The following is a 15,362-nucleotide window of genomic DNA, read 5'->3' as shown; positions in this document are numbered from 1 at the left end:
CTGGCTGCCTCTGTGCCCTGTCTTCTCCTCTGTGTGTTTCCTTCTCTTTCTCCAGCCTGGTTCTTTCTCTTTCAGGCTTGTAAATCCTGGAATCCTTAACCTGGAGGTCAGGGAACCCGTGACATCGAAAGTGCTCTTTTCTTTCTTCCTTTCGTTTTTTTGTCTTCTCTTAGGAGGGAGCTTTCATCAGACCCCTAGAGGCATCCATGACCCCTGCTTCTGTGTGATGGAAACCCGCTCTGGCAGCAGCCGGTTTCCATTAGGAGCCGGGGCTGAGGTGGAGCTTGGAGAACTCTGAGAACTGGATTCCTTTGTTACTGTTTCCAGGCTCTGTGGAAACTGCGGGCACCAACAGGGATGCCTTGCAGAGCATCCTGCAAGGCAGAGTGGCTTGGCTGTGAGCACACAACTGCATCGCCTCCTGACTGCTACCCCAGCAGGAGGCTGTGACGGGGCTAGGGCATAACTAGCCCACACGTCATTTGGAAAGGAAGCCAGGAAACCCCCCCCCCCCCGCCCCCAGCCGCCCCCTGCTTTTCTCCTGTTTCCTTGTGCCCTGGGTGGGAGGCAGGTGGTGGAGATTTGCTTTAATTGCAAATAAGCTGATTGACACAGACCTCAAAGTGAGGTATGGTAGCTAGACGGAGAATGTCTTCCGTGCTTAAAATGAAATTAAGGGCCAGTGTTGGATATAAAGCCAAAGGATTGGAATGAGTATAATAAAAGGCATTTTATAAGCGTGAATGCCATACCCCATCTCAAGGGCTTTTCAAATATTAATTATAGTTACCCTGAGGGTCACTACTCAGCGATAAACTTGTGACCAAATAGCTTTACTTGTCTCTTTTAGAGCTGTAATGAAGCCCTTGATTTTTTCCCCCTTCATTATACAATATTCAAATTTACCACATAACAGCTTTAATGTAATTGATGGCTATGCACTTTTCATTGCAGGGGTAGGATCAAGCTAGGACTTCTTAATATGACCAGACAGCAAGAGTCCAGAAGTGCACTATTTATCCCTAGCAGTTAGTTGGAAGACAGGACATGCTGGGGACATTCAGTTAAGTGTGACGGGTCAGGAGGCATTCTGAGGATAACATTCTTCTGGCAAGAACATAGGCTAGAGCCAGAGTTAGACTTCAGGCCTCATCCATACTTAGGATCCAGAGACAACCAAGGGCTGTAATGGGGTCAGGAGGTGCCAGCTACCGTTCTTGCAGACTTTAGATAATTTAGTTGTAGAGGGACAGTGACACGGTGTACATCTGCAAGTTCACCCATGTGTTTCTATTGCACCACGCCTCAGATCTTTCTGTGTTTATTTTCTTATTTTCTGAAGGACGTGATGAGTTGTTTGATCAAAAAGAAATCTCATAGTGAATGACTAAAATAAGGGGGGAAAAAACCTGAAGTGTTTAGATAACCGGGCAAACCCTTTAAAAAGGAAATTGGATATGGAAATTTACCCTATCAAGGGATCAAGTGTCAGCAAGAATTTCTTTAATGCACTTAAATACAGAGTCAGGCATGACTGTACAGGTACACACACCTGTAACCCTGACATGGGGAGGCTAAGACCGGAAGATCATGAGTTCAAGACCAGCGTAGGCCAGTACAGTCTAGGCTGGGCTCCCTAAGGGAGTCCTGTTTCAGAAGTTGAGAGTTCACTGTCACCCTGGCCAGTGGAGGGCACAGTGCTGTTTTCCTGGAGGCTGAAGCTGTGTGTCCCAGGCTGAAGAGCTGCAGGTAGTGCAGTGAGTTCTTGTCATCCACTTGAGAAATGAGGAGGGGGCACTGGGGTTCAGCAGTGCTTTAACAACATGCACAAGGAATGGCGGGGCTCTGCGGAGGTAGGTTCTTGCTCTGCTGAAGGCACTTCTTCCTGTTGTCCTCAGAAGAGGTAGAAATGCTGTATGCAGATATTCTCTCTCTCTCTCTCTCTCTCTCTCTCTCCTCTCTCTCTTTCTCTCCTCTCTCCTCTCTCTCCTCTCTCTTCCTCCTCTCTCTCTCCTCTCTCTCCTCTCTTACTCTCTCTCTCCTCTCAGTCTCTCATTCTCTCTCTGTCTCTCTCTCTCCTCTCTCTCTCTCTCTCCTTTCTCTTCTCTCTGTCTCTCTCTCTCCTCTCTCACTCTCTCTTCTCTCACTTTCTCATTCTCTCTCTGTCACTCTCTCTCTCCTCTCTTTCTCCCCTCTCTCTCTTAAAAATATGACCTTTTCTTTTTTTTCTTTTTCAAATTTTATTTTACGTGCATTGGTGATTTGCCTGTATGTATGCATGTCCTTAAGAGGGTGTCGGAACTGTGCACTGCCATGCTGGTGCTGGGAATTGAACCCTGGTCCTGAATCAGTGCTCTTAACTGCTAGACCATCTCTCCAGCTCCAACTCTCTCTCTCTTTTTAATTTGTTTTTTTTTTCTCTCATATCAGGGCTGCAGTTTTCCATCCCTCAGCCCCTCCCAGACTCTTGACCTTTATAAATTGGTTGTTTGACCCAAATGGTTTAAGTGATTCTGTTTAAGGTGAAGTAAGCTGATGGGCCCTTGGTTTAATGCTCTGTGTACGTGTTAAACAACTGAAGGGCAGAAGGGACTGTGTTACGTTTATGCTTTCGGAGCGTTTAGTCCGTGGACACTTGGCTCTTTTCTGAGTCTGTAGTCGGGCAGTACGCTATGAAGGCAGAACACGGTAAACACTGTTTGCTGTTTACCTTATGGGAGCCAAGAAGAAGCAGAGACAGGGAGGGGCAAGACAACCACCAAAGGCCATCCCCACTGACATACTTCCTGCAGCCAGGCCCCACATCCTTGTGTTTGCAGCACTTTTTGAATACTGCCCCCCCCCCGACTGAAAAGCCAAGTCTGTAAGACATGAGTTATTAAGAACGCAATTCATATCCAAAATGCCATAAAGAGTTGTACTTAAGAATGGCCGATAGGTAATAGCATCTTGCTTTCGTTCTCTTTAGTCCTTAGTAACCAGACACAACAGGCATCACTGCTTCTATCGAAGGAATAATCCAGACGGGAAAACTGAGGCAGAGCTGTTTCTGCCCAGTAGGACATTGACATTGGTCCTGTGTTTCTCTGTGTCCTTGTGATTTGGAAGAAAAGCAGATGGTCGGCGTCCTACAGGATATTGCAATTTCTTAAGAAAATGTGAGGTTTCATTTCCTTCTTGTTAGAGTCTTACTCTGTAGGTGAGGTTGACTGGACTCACGGCTATCCCTCTGCCTCAGCCTCCCAAGTGCTGGGATCAGAGTTGTCAGTGACCCCCGAGTGGTTTTTGTGAGTTCTGATCTTCTTGACTGCCTTGCTGTGCTGGGTGCTGGAATCCTTCAAGACGCTGTCTGGGGGACTACTGCTCAAGCAAAGAGGATGAGCATGGGAAAGGAGTGCACAGAGGTCAAAGACAAAGGAGCACACAAGCCAGGGACGCTATTCTTTTTGTACCAAGAATCAGGTGCCATTTTAGTTACCCTGTTCTCAGACATGGCATATACAACCACAGGAATTGGTTTGGATCCAGAGGAAATGAAATCAAAAGGAGCGAAGGCTGGCGAAGGAAGTTTCAGCCACATGTGGCAAGGCCATGGTGCTGTGGCAGAGGGAGTCTTGAAAGGTCAGAAGGGAGTACATGTCTCATCTCGGAGAGCCTCTCATTCTGAGAGCTTAATGGGGCCTCCATTTCAGTGGAGTTCAACAAATACTGAGTGCAGTGGCAGCTAGGGTTGTGGCAGCGGAGAGGGTCATGCTCAGATAGTGTGTGTCCTCCGGAACTTTATAATCTGACCTGAACCTTGAGATAGGTTTGACCCTTTCTAATAAACATTTCATACCCATGAATTCCGTGTGTAAGATTTCAACCAACTCGCTCTTCCTAAAATGTATATGGAAAAAGTAGACTGCGAGTTAGTGGTCTCCTGTCCCTTCTTGAACAACGCATGTGTCGATGTGGTCTTTACATTTTATTAGCTGTCATGAGTGATCTGGAGAACCCTTAAAGCACACAAGATGCCATGGTTTGGGCCTTTTAGAGAGACCACTTGAATATCCACAGACTTCAGTTGCTATGGGGATCTTGGAATTAATCTCTTGCAGGTCCCAAGGGATTCTTCCTGTGAACAAAAATAACATAATTCCTTTTGGGATATATCCATATCCCAGTATATGTAAAATACACACACACACACACACACACACACACACACAGAGTGAAGATGTCTACAAGTCCATTTAACTCAGTTCATCCTTCAGTTAAACCGACATGCTGCCTGTGTTCAGTCCTACCCGTCATTACATAAAAAGCAAGACTTGATGCCTGGCCAGGAGTTGTCTCTGAGGCAGAGTAGGATTTCTGCTTCTTAGTCAAATCCAGGGGCTGTGCAGGTGCTCTGGTAGAGAGAATTCTCCAAGTGAAGTCTTCAAATAATGATCTCCAGGGCCACTTCCTGTTCACAGTATATCGTCCTATTTCGAAAAATAATGAAAACAGGTCTCTCGTGAAAGCTGTGATTCTGAGGTGCTAAAAACATCTGGGTGGAATTTGTAGAGCTCAAGCACCGACTTGCATACCTTCCGCATGTCAGCAGAATACTCAGGATCTCCAGCTTCGAGATAGTTCCCTTAATAATACAGAATCCTACCTTAGCCAGGAGCTGAGGTTGACTTGTGAGGCAAGGCTCCGGGAGCCTGCATTGTTATGTATTTGCTAGCTGGTTTGGGTTACTTCCAAATTGGAATGTGAAAATATCTGTATCTGGCTAATTGAAACATTCCTTTGAGAGGAAAAATTTGCAGGAGACTTGGCTTAGGGAAGAGGTGATGTGACTTTGAAGGGCAGAGTTCTTGGCAGTGCAAATAAAAGAAGGAATCCAGAGAGCTGGATTAGAGGACCACCAGAATGACCATTAACTAGATGTCCCCCGGGACCACTGTGGTTCCTCCACCTTCCGTGCCTCTGGTGTTGTTTCCTGAGGCATTTGTGGTGCTAGGTGTCCTCATATGAAAAGCTTTGCCTTGCGAGTTTCTGTTATGGGAACATGCGGCCGAGAGCTGAAGTTGTAGAGGAGTGGGGTTTAGGTAGTAGCTAGGCCTCTTCCACATTTGCTCTGCTTTGCAGACCTCCCAGTTCTACTAGCGCAGGAAGAAGGAAGTAATTAGCTCTGTTAGTTTCCTATCGCTGCTGGAAGGAATCATCACAAATTCTGTGGCATAAACTGACTCAGATTTATCATCTCGCGGCTCTGAAGACCAGAGGTTGGCAGTGTGTCTCACTGGAGTCCTTCAAGGTGTCAGAGACACTTTACTTCCTTGCTGTGTCTAGCGTCTAGACTTCTGTACTGGCGAATTAGTTAATGTGCTTCAGCCACGGGTGGGTCGTACGAACCCTGCACCCACACAAAAGCTCTGGTTCCAAGACTGAAAGGTACTCGTGCACGCACAAGCGCACCAGCTAATTTTGACATGCCTTGACTAGCTCAGTGTCCAGGCACTTCTTAAGCTCCCGCAGCTAGTAGCATACATTCCCCTCCGGTATTCCTGGATCGATACTGTCTAAATCTATATTATATTTTTGCAGCTCAGTCACCTTTGGGAGAACCCCCACATAGGACAGCATTCCTTTCCACGTATATTGCTGGATGGTTTTTTCTCTTCTGCAGCTCTTAAATCTGATCCATGGCAATTCTCCTTCCCCTGCTCTCTCGGTCCCTGGCCTGCTCAATCTAAAGATTCCACCTCTGTCTCCCTGCCCAGCCATTGGCTGTATGGCAGTTCTTTATTACCAGCTAGGGGCAGGGACCCTCAGGTCTGGAAGTGCAGTGTTGGGAGCAGAATTAAAACAAAGCATTAGAACCAATTCCCAACAGACTTCCCATGTGGTTTGTTTTTTTGTTTGTTTGTTTGTTTGTTTGTTTGTTTGTTTTGAATGTAGTTCTTCCTCCATTTTCCCCAATCTGGCTTATACTTTTGAATCTTCCTGTTTTCTTTGATTTCCTTATTGGGGCCCTTGATGACACAGGGCACCAGCTTGAGAGCCCTAACCTAATTGCAGCCATGCAACTGTCTTCATAGAAAGGAACACATTCTTGGGTTCTTGGAATTCAGAGTGGGACACCCTTGGGGAGCCGTTCTCCTCTCTACCACACATCTGTATTGTCGATAGCTGTGTGTGACCCACTCTTTCTGAGAAGAAATACTGCTAGAACACTAAGTCACCTTTATCACTCATGGGGGACCTTCAGCTTCCCTGATTCAGCCTCTGGTGTCAGGAAAAGGGAGAGAGCAGGGAAAGACCCACACAGTAGGGAGGTGGTTTTACCTCCTCATCTGAGGGCTGGGATGTGGAGGGAGGGGTAACCTCGGCTTCCCGCATGGGAGCTGCAGCTATTTGAGATGGTCACGTAGGCTGTGGTGGGATGCCAAGTTTTAAGATATCTGTAAATCTTTCTACACTGGCCACACCATCTTCGATGGAGAGGAATTTCCATCTATGATAGAAAGGTGCAGGAGGTAAGGCCTTTCTTCCAGCCCTGAGAAGTTATCTGAGCACTCACTAGAAAAGAAATTCCTCCACACAGCCTGACAGGGACCTGACAGTCGTCCTCCTCCTTGACTGCAGAAACCCTAGGAGTCTGTCCCCATTATCTCAATGGTGACATTTTAATTGTCACTGTATTAGATAAGATATCTCAGCTTGTAGCTGGAGAGCTAATTGAGGAGAAGGCACAGTTGAGAGAACAAGCCAGGGACATTTTAGGTGCACTGTCACCATCGGCTCCAGGGACAGTTGCCTGTGTGCTGATTGGACAGAGACATCCGTGTCATCGGAAGAAACTTATCTGATTCTTGGAGACCCATAGGCTTCTGTGGCCCATGATCATGCTCTAAGTACACTAGCCTGCTTCTCAGCCTGCAGTGAGAGAGAAACACTGTTTCTGCAAAATGACCCTGAGCTGTCTAGGGACGTTGGTGTGACCAGGTAGCTACATTGCCACATTTGGTCCTCCAGGCACCAAAGAATTCTGACAGTTTGACACCTTCAAAAAAACACAAAATAGGGGTTGGGGATTTAGCTCAGCGGTAGAGCGCTTGCCTAGGAAGCGCAAGGCCCTGGGTTCCGTCCCCAGCTCCGAAAAAAGAAAAGGAAAAAAAAATCACACAAAATAGATAGATAGCAGTGAGAACCCCTGGACTGTGTTCGCTTGAGATGTCACCGCATGGAGGTATGGCATTGTAGTCAGAGCCAACAGAAAGCAGCAAGACTTAGACCCATCTGTAAAATACAGAATTTGAGATTTTCCTTTAATTATAGTGAAATATTCATTATTTCCCCAGTTAAGAATTTTTGGGAAGATACTGTTGTTCCTCTGTCTAGAAATAGCACAATTTTTTAGTCTGACGGTATTTAAGGGGTAAAAATATTTATCCTGCAAATGTTTATCCTAAAAATGTTTATAGTTAAGAGTCTCCATAGGAGACCAAGAAATAAGCACAGAGCCTGGAGAATAGTGTTGGCTTCCTCAGTTCTCATGGCGTTCGGAAGAGCAGGGTGTCCTGTCACACCCCCCCCCGGGGCTTGTGCTTTGTTCTTGACGGCATGATTGTGCTGCTTAAGTGGGTTTTGAAATAGTTGAACAAGGGAGACAGGATGCCTGCTATGGTTTACCCAGTGTTAGGGTTGGGTATGAGAAGTCCCCTCAAAAGGTTCATTGAAAGTTTGTTCGGTGCTATTAATAGTGACCGGATCCTGAGTGATTACTGCCAGAAGATTAATCCGCTGACAGATTAATAGATGAAGGGACAGTGAGAGCTGGGACCGAATTGGAGGAAGTAAGTCATCAGAGGTGGAATGCCTTCGAAGGGTGTACCTTGTTCAAGATCCTTCTCTTTCTCATTCCTGACACACAAGCTTGCTCTCCTCCACCATGATGTTCTGCTTCACTACACAAAGTGACCATAGATCGAAGACTCGGAAACAATGAGCCAAATAATGGTTCCCTTTCTTTTGAGACGGGGTCTCAGGGAGTAGCTCTAGCTGGTCTGAAACTTGCTATGTAGGCCAGCCTGGACTTGAGTTCACAGAGGTCCTCCTGGCGCTGCCTTCTGAGTGCTAGAATTAAAACCATGCACCTCTACACCTGACCTTCTCCTCATTGGGGCTGGGGTGGGCTGGGGTGATGTATTCTTGTCAAGAGCTGTGGAAAAGCAACTTTGAGAACTTTGCAGTTTAACCTGGACCACAGCCTGGGTGTGTTGACAAGTCCTTTCCCCCAATAGTTTTCTATTACTTCCCCCCCTGTGCTTGCCCCCTGTAGCCCTGTAGAGGGGTTGTGCTTGTTTGTCATACAAACAAATGCTCTATTTGCTAGAAGGAAATACAAGTGTGTAAAGGAGAGAGAGAGAGAGAGAGTGTGTGTGTGTGTGTATACATACATACACACATATAATATATATTATATATACATTTATTACACACATATTTATATATACACAAACATAAAATATATATTAAATATATATTTAAATTAGAACACTGTTACCCATCAGGCTTCCTGCTGTCTCTATTTTCCCTCTTCTCCATGTAATTCAAAGGCGGACTTTGTCATGTAAGTCGCTCTTCCTGAAATATTTCTTAATCTCCAAGGTCAGAATTTGTGCTCTCAAGAGAAACAAGGTCAGCTGTGGTGTGGGGGCTTTGCCGTGGTTGTTGAGTCTACAGAACCTGAATCTTGTGTGTTATTGGAAGCACTGGGCCTGCGTATACCCCTTCGGTTCAGGGCACACAGGGTTTTAGCTGTTTCCCAGGTATAAGAGCCATGCTAAGTCAGTGTTGTAAGCAAGATGCTGGGATGTGTAAACTTTCTTTAAGATGCTAATCCGTTCACAGGCTACTTTTCAAGTCATCTCATCTATCCACACTGTGTGGATCAACTGTGAAAACACAGTGCTTAGCCAAGCCTAAATATAAGCGTGTGGAAGTGCAGGCACACTGCTGGATTAACATAGCTGTTTTTTCTGGAGACTGTGTGGTAGGCAAGAGGTTAGGGTTAGAAATGTAGGGTCGGAAGAAGTGGGCCAGCATCCTTACGGAGGGCACATAGAGTATCAGGAACACAGCCTGGAGGACGAGCCTAGGAGGGACAAGAACCCAGAAGCACAGGAAGTGGGAACTCTTCTAGAGGGAGGGGTCTGTATTGTCAAGAGCAGCAGCCACACAGCTCCAAATCTGTCTGTACCAGGTCTGGGCTAGGTGGCTAAACCAAAGTCTGTAGCAGAAACCCAAAGCTAAGGATGCCTCAGTGCCTATAGCTCGGCTGAGTCACAGCAGGACCCTGGTGGTGGCCTTCCTTCCCGGGTTTTAGTGGGCCTCAGTCTAGTTTGTGAGAGATGAGCTCTTCTGATAGTATTTTAACAGCATCATTAGCCCCTTATATCTGTCCTACACCGATGGATTCAGTCAGCTTCAGAGGGAAGGTAGTTAATAAAGCACCCACACTGAACAGGTGCAAGCTTTCCTTGCTATTCTTTCCTGAACCACACAGTACAAGCATTTACATGACATTTACATTGTATTCAGTATTGCAAGTAAATCTTCAGATGATTTCAAGCACACAGGAGGAGATGTGTGGGTCGCATGCAAATACTCTGCTGTTTTACAGAAGAACCTTGCTTGAGCTTCTGTGGGTGTGGGGCATCTGAGGGGAGGTCTTTGAACAAGTTTCCCAAGAGGCTGCACTGATGTAGCTCAGCGCTTCGGATTTTCCATAATTTAACAATTTCTGTTTTCATTCCTCAGTGATTCCGTCTGTAATGGCCGAAGAAATATTTCACTTTTGCACATCACACTAATTCTTTAGGACCTTAAAATTTAATGGAACACTTTCTGGTTTTTAACTGCAGGAAAATAAATTTGATTCTCATGAAAAAGCCACGTGAAATCGACCAATCATTGGCGGCAACCTTTGCATATTGGACATCCATAATTATTCTCTTAATTTTTAACTTCTGACCATGATATGTAAACTTGCTTTCATTTGACAGGAGTGTTTCAGTTGGTTGTCTCTAGGTCGATTTTACTTGACAACAGAACATATCGTTGAACTCGTGGGTGGAAGAAGATATGGATGAGTCTGCTTAGGCTGCTGTAACAAAGTATCCCAGACCGCGGGGCTAAACAACAGCAACTGGGATTTATTTTCTCATAATCTGGGGTCAAATACTTAGCAGAGTTTGTTCCAAGGACTGCGTTTCTTTCCTGTTTCTGATAGCTGTTCCATTTTTTTGGCTTGTAGCTGCATCATTTTGATCTCTGCCTCCCACCTAGTGTTCCCTTACATATTTTTATTCTCTGAAAACGCACACCTTTATATGAGATACATTGTTTATTTATGTGCTACATTGTTTATATGAGATACATTGTTTATTTATATGAGACACATTGTTTATATCCATCCCCTACTACCTTCCTCCAGCTCCCTAGTACCATTCTTCCGTCTCCCTCCTTACCTTATGTCTTTTTTTTCCCAGTTATCAATAATTCCAAGTTCATTGAGTGCTGCCCATATGCATGTGGATATGTGGCCACCCTACAAACAGTCACAAAGGCAAAGGGGAGTGATGTTCAGAAGCCATCAATCACTAATAGTTCCTCTGTGATAGGGTGGGGCCTCAGTCCCACCCCTCCTACCCCCATCCATGCTGGAAATTGGCTGGCATGATCTTGCACAGATCCTGTATGGTAAGCTCAGCTTCAGTGAGTTGAAGCATGCAGCTATGGCGTGCCTCCAAACCAGTATTTCACATCTCCTGGGGCCTGTCATCTCCTAACCTTCTTCTGTCGTCTTTTCCTCAGATCTCACTGAGCTTGGGCGCTCAGGGGAGGATGGTATTATAAAACTCAACCCACCAGAGAGCATGGTAGACTATCGTAATATCACTGTCGGAGGCTGGAGTTAGGAAATGTTCCTCAGTCTTTGAACCGTGAATGTTAAAACCGTGTCTTATACTTTGGAAAAGAAAATTCCTGCAGTGAGGTCCAACATCGATTTCTCTTCATTTTAATATACACTTGATTAAAATGTAATTTAATTTACTTGATTAACCACACCAGGTAGTGTGTGGGGGGAGAGAGAGAGAGGGGGGAACGAGAACCAAAGGAAGCATGATGTCATGAAGAGGAAATGAAGGTAAAAGGCCAAGGGCAGCTGTGATCAGCAGCCTCGGTAATCCTGAAAGTGCTTCAGATGTGGAGAAATCCCTGACGTGCTCCAGGCACACTTCATATAACGAGACCAAGCGGGTCAATATTAGTGATGTGGTAGAGTCTCTGCTCTCGTGTGACTCTCACAGTTAATATCAATGGAAACAGGTCCTGCTGTCAGGGTTCAGAGGAGGATGGTGAATGTATACCTCTCTTCCTAGACGGAGGTCGGCTCCATTCTTACTGTTAGAGCCTTTACCTCCTGGTGTAACCTAGGCAGCAAGTCCACCCAGTCTGGAACATGGCTCCCTGCCTGCCTCCTCCATTTGCAGCAATTCTCTTAGAGGCCGAGAGGTCACTTAGAGGGCAGTCTGGGCATGGACCTGGAGACCAACATGTCTCATTCTGTAGCTACAGCATAAGTGGTTTGGCCAGCCATCTGTCTCCTAGAGCAGAGACTCCAGTGCTCAGTGGCTGTTCCTTTGTTTATATTTAGTAACCGGTGTTAGAAGTGATCATTGTTATGGAGTCCTGCAAGATGGGTCCACGGCCCGTATGACCTGCAGATTTCCACATCCGTGCAGGGTGTTCTTAAATATATCCTCCCTGGGACCCTGAAATGGGCAGAATGGCTTCAAGGGAAAAAGCTGATTTGTGGAGGGGGGTAAAGGAAAAACACAATCGTTTGTTGTCATTAAAGTGTCTTCCGTTCACTTCATGATTTTGCCCTTTTTGCATAGTTCATTCTTTTTTTTTTTTTTTTTTTTGGTTCTTTTTTTCGGAGCTGGGGACTGCATAGTTCATTCTTTGGCTGCATCCCGTACACTTCCTGCTAATATGAACACCGATGCCTATTTATTTATTTAGCATGTATGTGTGTGCAGGGTGCATACGCATGCATGCTTATGTGTGTGTTCATGGAGGCTGAAATTGGTGTCTGGCGACTTCCTTGATAGCTCTCCACTTTATTTATTAACACAGGGTCTTTCACCGAACCCAAGCTCGTTAGCCAGATGGGCCTGGGATCTCTGTCTCTTCCTCATAGATGCTGGGATCGTAGGCAGCTGCCAGGCCGCCTGAGCATCCTAACTCTGCTTCTCGGCCTTAAGACAAGCTGGGATTTCATCCACTGATTCATCTCCCAGCCCCCCACACCTTCAAAATAAGATATTTGTGTTGACTGTCTCATGTGTGCAGCTACCGTAGGAGGCAGAGCGTGAGGGTTTTATCCATCAGCTCAGGTCTTCTGAAGACCGCATCCCCTCCTGCAGATGATTCAGAGGCAGAGAGGCCGTGTGTCCGAGGTCTGTTTTCTTCAGTTTTAAGGAGCCTGCGTTTGAAATACGGTGTGATGGGGCCTTCGCTTTCACAGTTGGCCTGGTGCATATCTCACAGTTGATATTTTATGCCTTGCTCACATGATACGCACATGTGATAGGCTCAGAATTTGGACATGTACGCTCCCTCCCCATCTCTCCTATTTCCATTTAAGATTTTATTCTTACCAACACTGCTAATTTTTTTTTTAAATCTTAAGTTTTACATGCCTATAGTTCCAGCATTTTGTGAACATTTTGTTTCTCTTAAAAGTGCGTATGTTTTAATAGACCCTTGGTGACAAGAAGAAATTTAGCCTTAAATTGCAGTACATTTCAAATCAGGTGTTTCAATGTGACAGTTTCTAAAAGGTCCAGCCATTTGTGGTTTCTTACCTACAGTGCACGGAGCAGAGCCACTCACTACCCAAGTATGGCTTGGTACATCCCTCTCAGCAGTTTAAATGGGAATTGGAAGCAGGAGGTGCTATTATGAAACAAATCTATTAAAATTAGCAAGCAGGTTCAGCTGAGATAACACCTGGGGATACAAAGAGCCGTTACTGTAGTGGGTCTTCAGGGAGTGGGTCTAGGTGTTAGAGATAATTACTTCAGTCAACAAATCTTGGTTGAGCAACTACCAGGAACTGATACTTTTCTTATGTGACAGAAATGAGCGCTGGAGATTGACAGGCAGCAGAGGATTTTAGGAGCCATGGCCAATTAAGATCAGTCAGAAATGAAGATGAAGTGTTTTTTAGGATCGTCATGTGGGGAACAGCGTGGAAATAGGGCTGATGATAAGGATCCAGCTTCCAGCCTCTCAAGAACTCGTCTGAGGAGTAAATGATGCAGGGGTTTGGGGGGGGCTCAGCTCTGAGCGTCAGCGAAAGGCTGTGCGATTCTGTCTCTGCTGTGAACAAGAAAGTTGACCTGGAGCATAAACAAGACTGCTTCAAAAAGGGACGTATCTTCTAAAAATGCTCAGATTTTCTACTTAGAACAATCACAGCGGTGGTGTTTTCACATCTGCGAGTCAGACAGTTTTAATCTGGGAAAGGTTAAGTGTTTGACAGCTGCTCGCTCAGAGTCTAACCTTTAGATGCGCTCAAGCAACTATGCTTTGGTCTGCGTGTGCATGTGTGTGCGTGTGTGTGTGTGTGTGTGTGTCTGTGGGCACATGTGTGTATGTGTGTGTGTGTCTATAAAACTGCCCAAACACAGTCTAGTAACTACAAATCCTGAGATCCCAGAGATATTTTCCCCAATTATTAAGGTTTCTTCCAGTTACTCACTTTTTTCTCTTCTGTCTGGGGTTATCGTCACACTTGCTCTAATATCTAGAAGAAGTGACTCTACAGTCACGGAATTGAAGCCATTTGCAGCAATGTAAATGTCAGAACAGGATGATTCCCCCTCCCCACCCCTCCGTGCCTTACAGGATTTTGAATGAGGGAAGTATGACTGCTTCATATGAAGAAGAGAAATGTGTGTTTTTTAAAAATCATTTCACCAGTATAAGACTAAATATGAATTTAAACTTTGTAGAGCAAAGAGCTCATACCCCGAGCTTCTGGTAATTATAAAAGAAGGGATGTAGACCACAGGCTTTCTGGTAGTGTGTTCGATGTTTAAGTGCTTCTTGATTAATTTCAAGGTAGTGTTCCCAGAAAACATTTGGTTCAGCAGGTTGCAGTCCTCTTGCATCAGACGTCTGTCCTGCTGGAAGAACAGGGCATGGATAGAAAACAGGAAAGACCAACCATGAGCTCTCCGTAAGCCACATTGCTCTCTCTGGAAACAGTCCAGCTCCTTAGCTTAGGACACTGGTTGCTGGATGTAGACAGCATGCTAAATATTTTACATCTAACTTTACATATTTCCAAGACACATGTAGGGGGCCATACTATTCTCCTCTTTTACAATGACTACGTAGGCTAATCAAAATTGATCAACTAGCAGTTCGGGGGAAGCGTTTAAAAGTACAGAATCCTGGCCTTGCCTTGGGCGGTTAAGATTTTGAGATCTTCCAGTGGCTCCTCACCAACAGGTTTAGAGGGCACACTTGTGTGGGAGATCCAGTCTGCCTGAGTCCCGATGTGGTGGAACTGACATTGGTTATAGCATCCTGGCACTTCTGGGTCTTTCTAAGGTTGGCCCTCCCTGCCAGCATCCTTCACAGGGCCTCCGAGAAGAGACAACTGCAGGATTTTTTTTTGGTTCTTTTTTTTCGGAGCTGGGGACCGAACCCAGGGCCTTGCGCTTCCTAGGTAAGCGCTCTACCACTGAGCTAAATCCCCAGCCCCATAACTGCAGGATTTTTAAGTAGCCAGCTGTTGGTGAGCTATTCCAATTACTAGCAAGTTCTGCTCTGATCAGGCAGGCTCCTGCCTTTGTCTTTCTAGTTTTGAGCTCTGGAGCTACCTGGGAGACGTCCAGACCTTTGTGTGGTAGCCCTGTGGCTCTTTGAAATAACCAGTCTTCTCCCTGTTCAAGTATTTCCTTTCTAGATTGTGTTAGAGGCCAAGTATGACTCCCTCCCCACCTCCAAAAATCAATTTCCCCACAGCCTCAACAAATAGCCACCAGCAATCCTATCCCTGACTTGTCAGGGTCTGTGCACCGTGGCCGTTTCTTTCTCATGTTTTTTTTTTTTGTTTTGTTTTGTTTTGTTTTGTTTTTTGTCTTTTTTTTTTTTTTTCTTTCTGTGCCTCCCCTGGATTCCCAGTTAATATACTTTGGTTTCATACATCGTGACGCTAGCTCCGAGTCAGTTTTCTGCACCACACATTTTGTTTGCCCAACACGACCGTCCACGTTTCAGGTCAGAGTCCCGATGGCTGA

General features: G+C 45.5%; 2 protein-coding genes across 7 annotated transcripts in view; both read left to right on the top strand.

The window, feature by feature from the left end:
* Window positions 1-15,362, top strand: part of Aff3 (ALF transcription elongation factor 3) — a 457,478-nt gene that overhangs the window by 19,219 nt on the left and 422,897 nt on the right. The gene's annotated exons all lie outside the window — the stretch shown is intronic.
* The window catches only part of LOC134480358 (histidine-rich glycoprotein-like), a 62,347-nt gene continuing 47,509 nt past the window's right edge, over window positions 525-15,362 (top strand). The window contains exon 1 of the mRNA XM_063267893.1: window positions 525-15,362. This exon is cut by the window's right edge and continues 47,509 nt beyond it. The gene's annotated coding sequence lies outside the window, so the exon portion shown is untranslated.

This window comes from Rattus norvegicus, chromosome 9 (genome assembly GCF_036323735.1).
Source record: "Rattus norvegicus strain BN/NHsdMcwi chromosome 9, GRCr8, whole genome shotgun sequence".
Lineage (NCBI taxonomy): Eukaryota > Metazoa > Chordata > Mammalia > Rodentia > Muridae > Rattus > Rattus norvegicus.
This window is presented reverse-complemented; position numbering and strand designations above follow the sequence as displayed.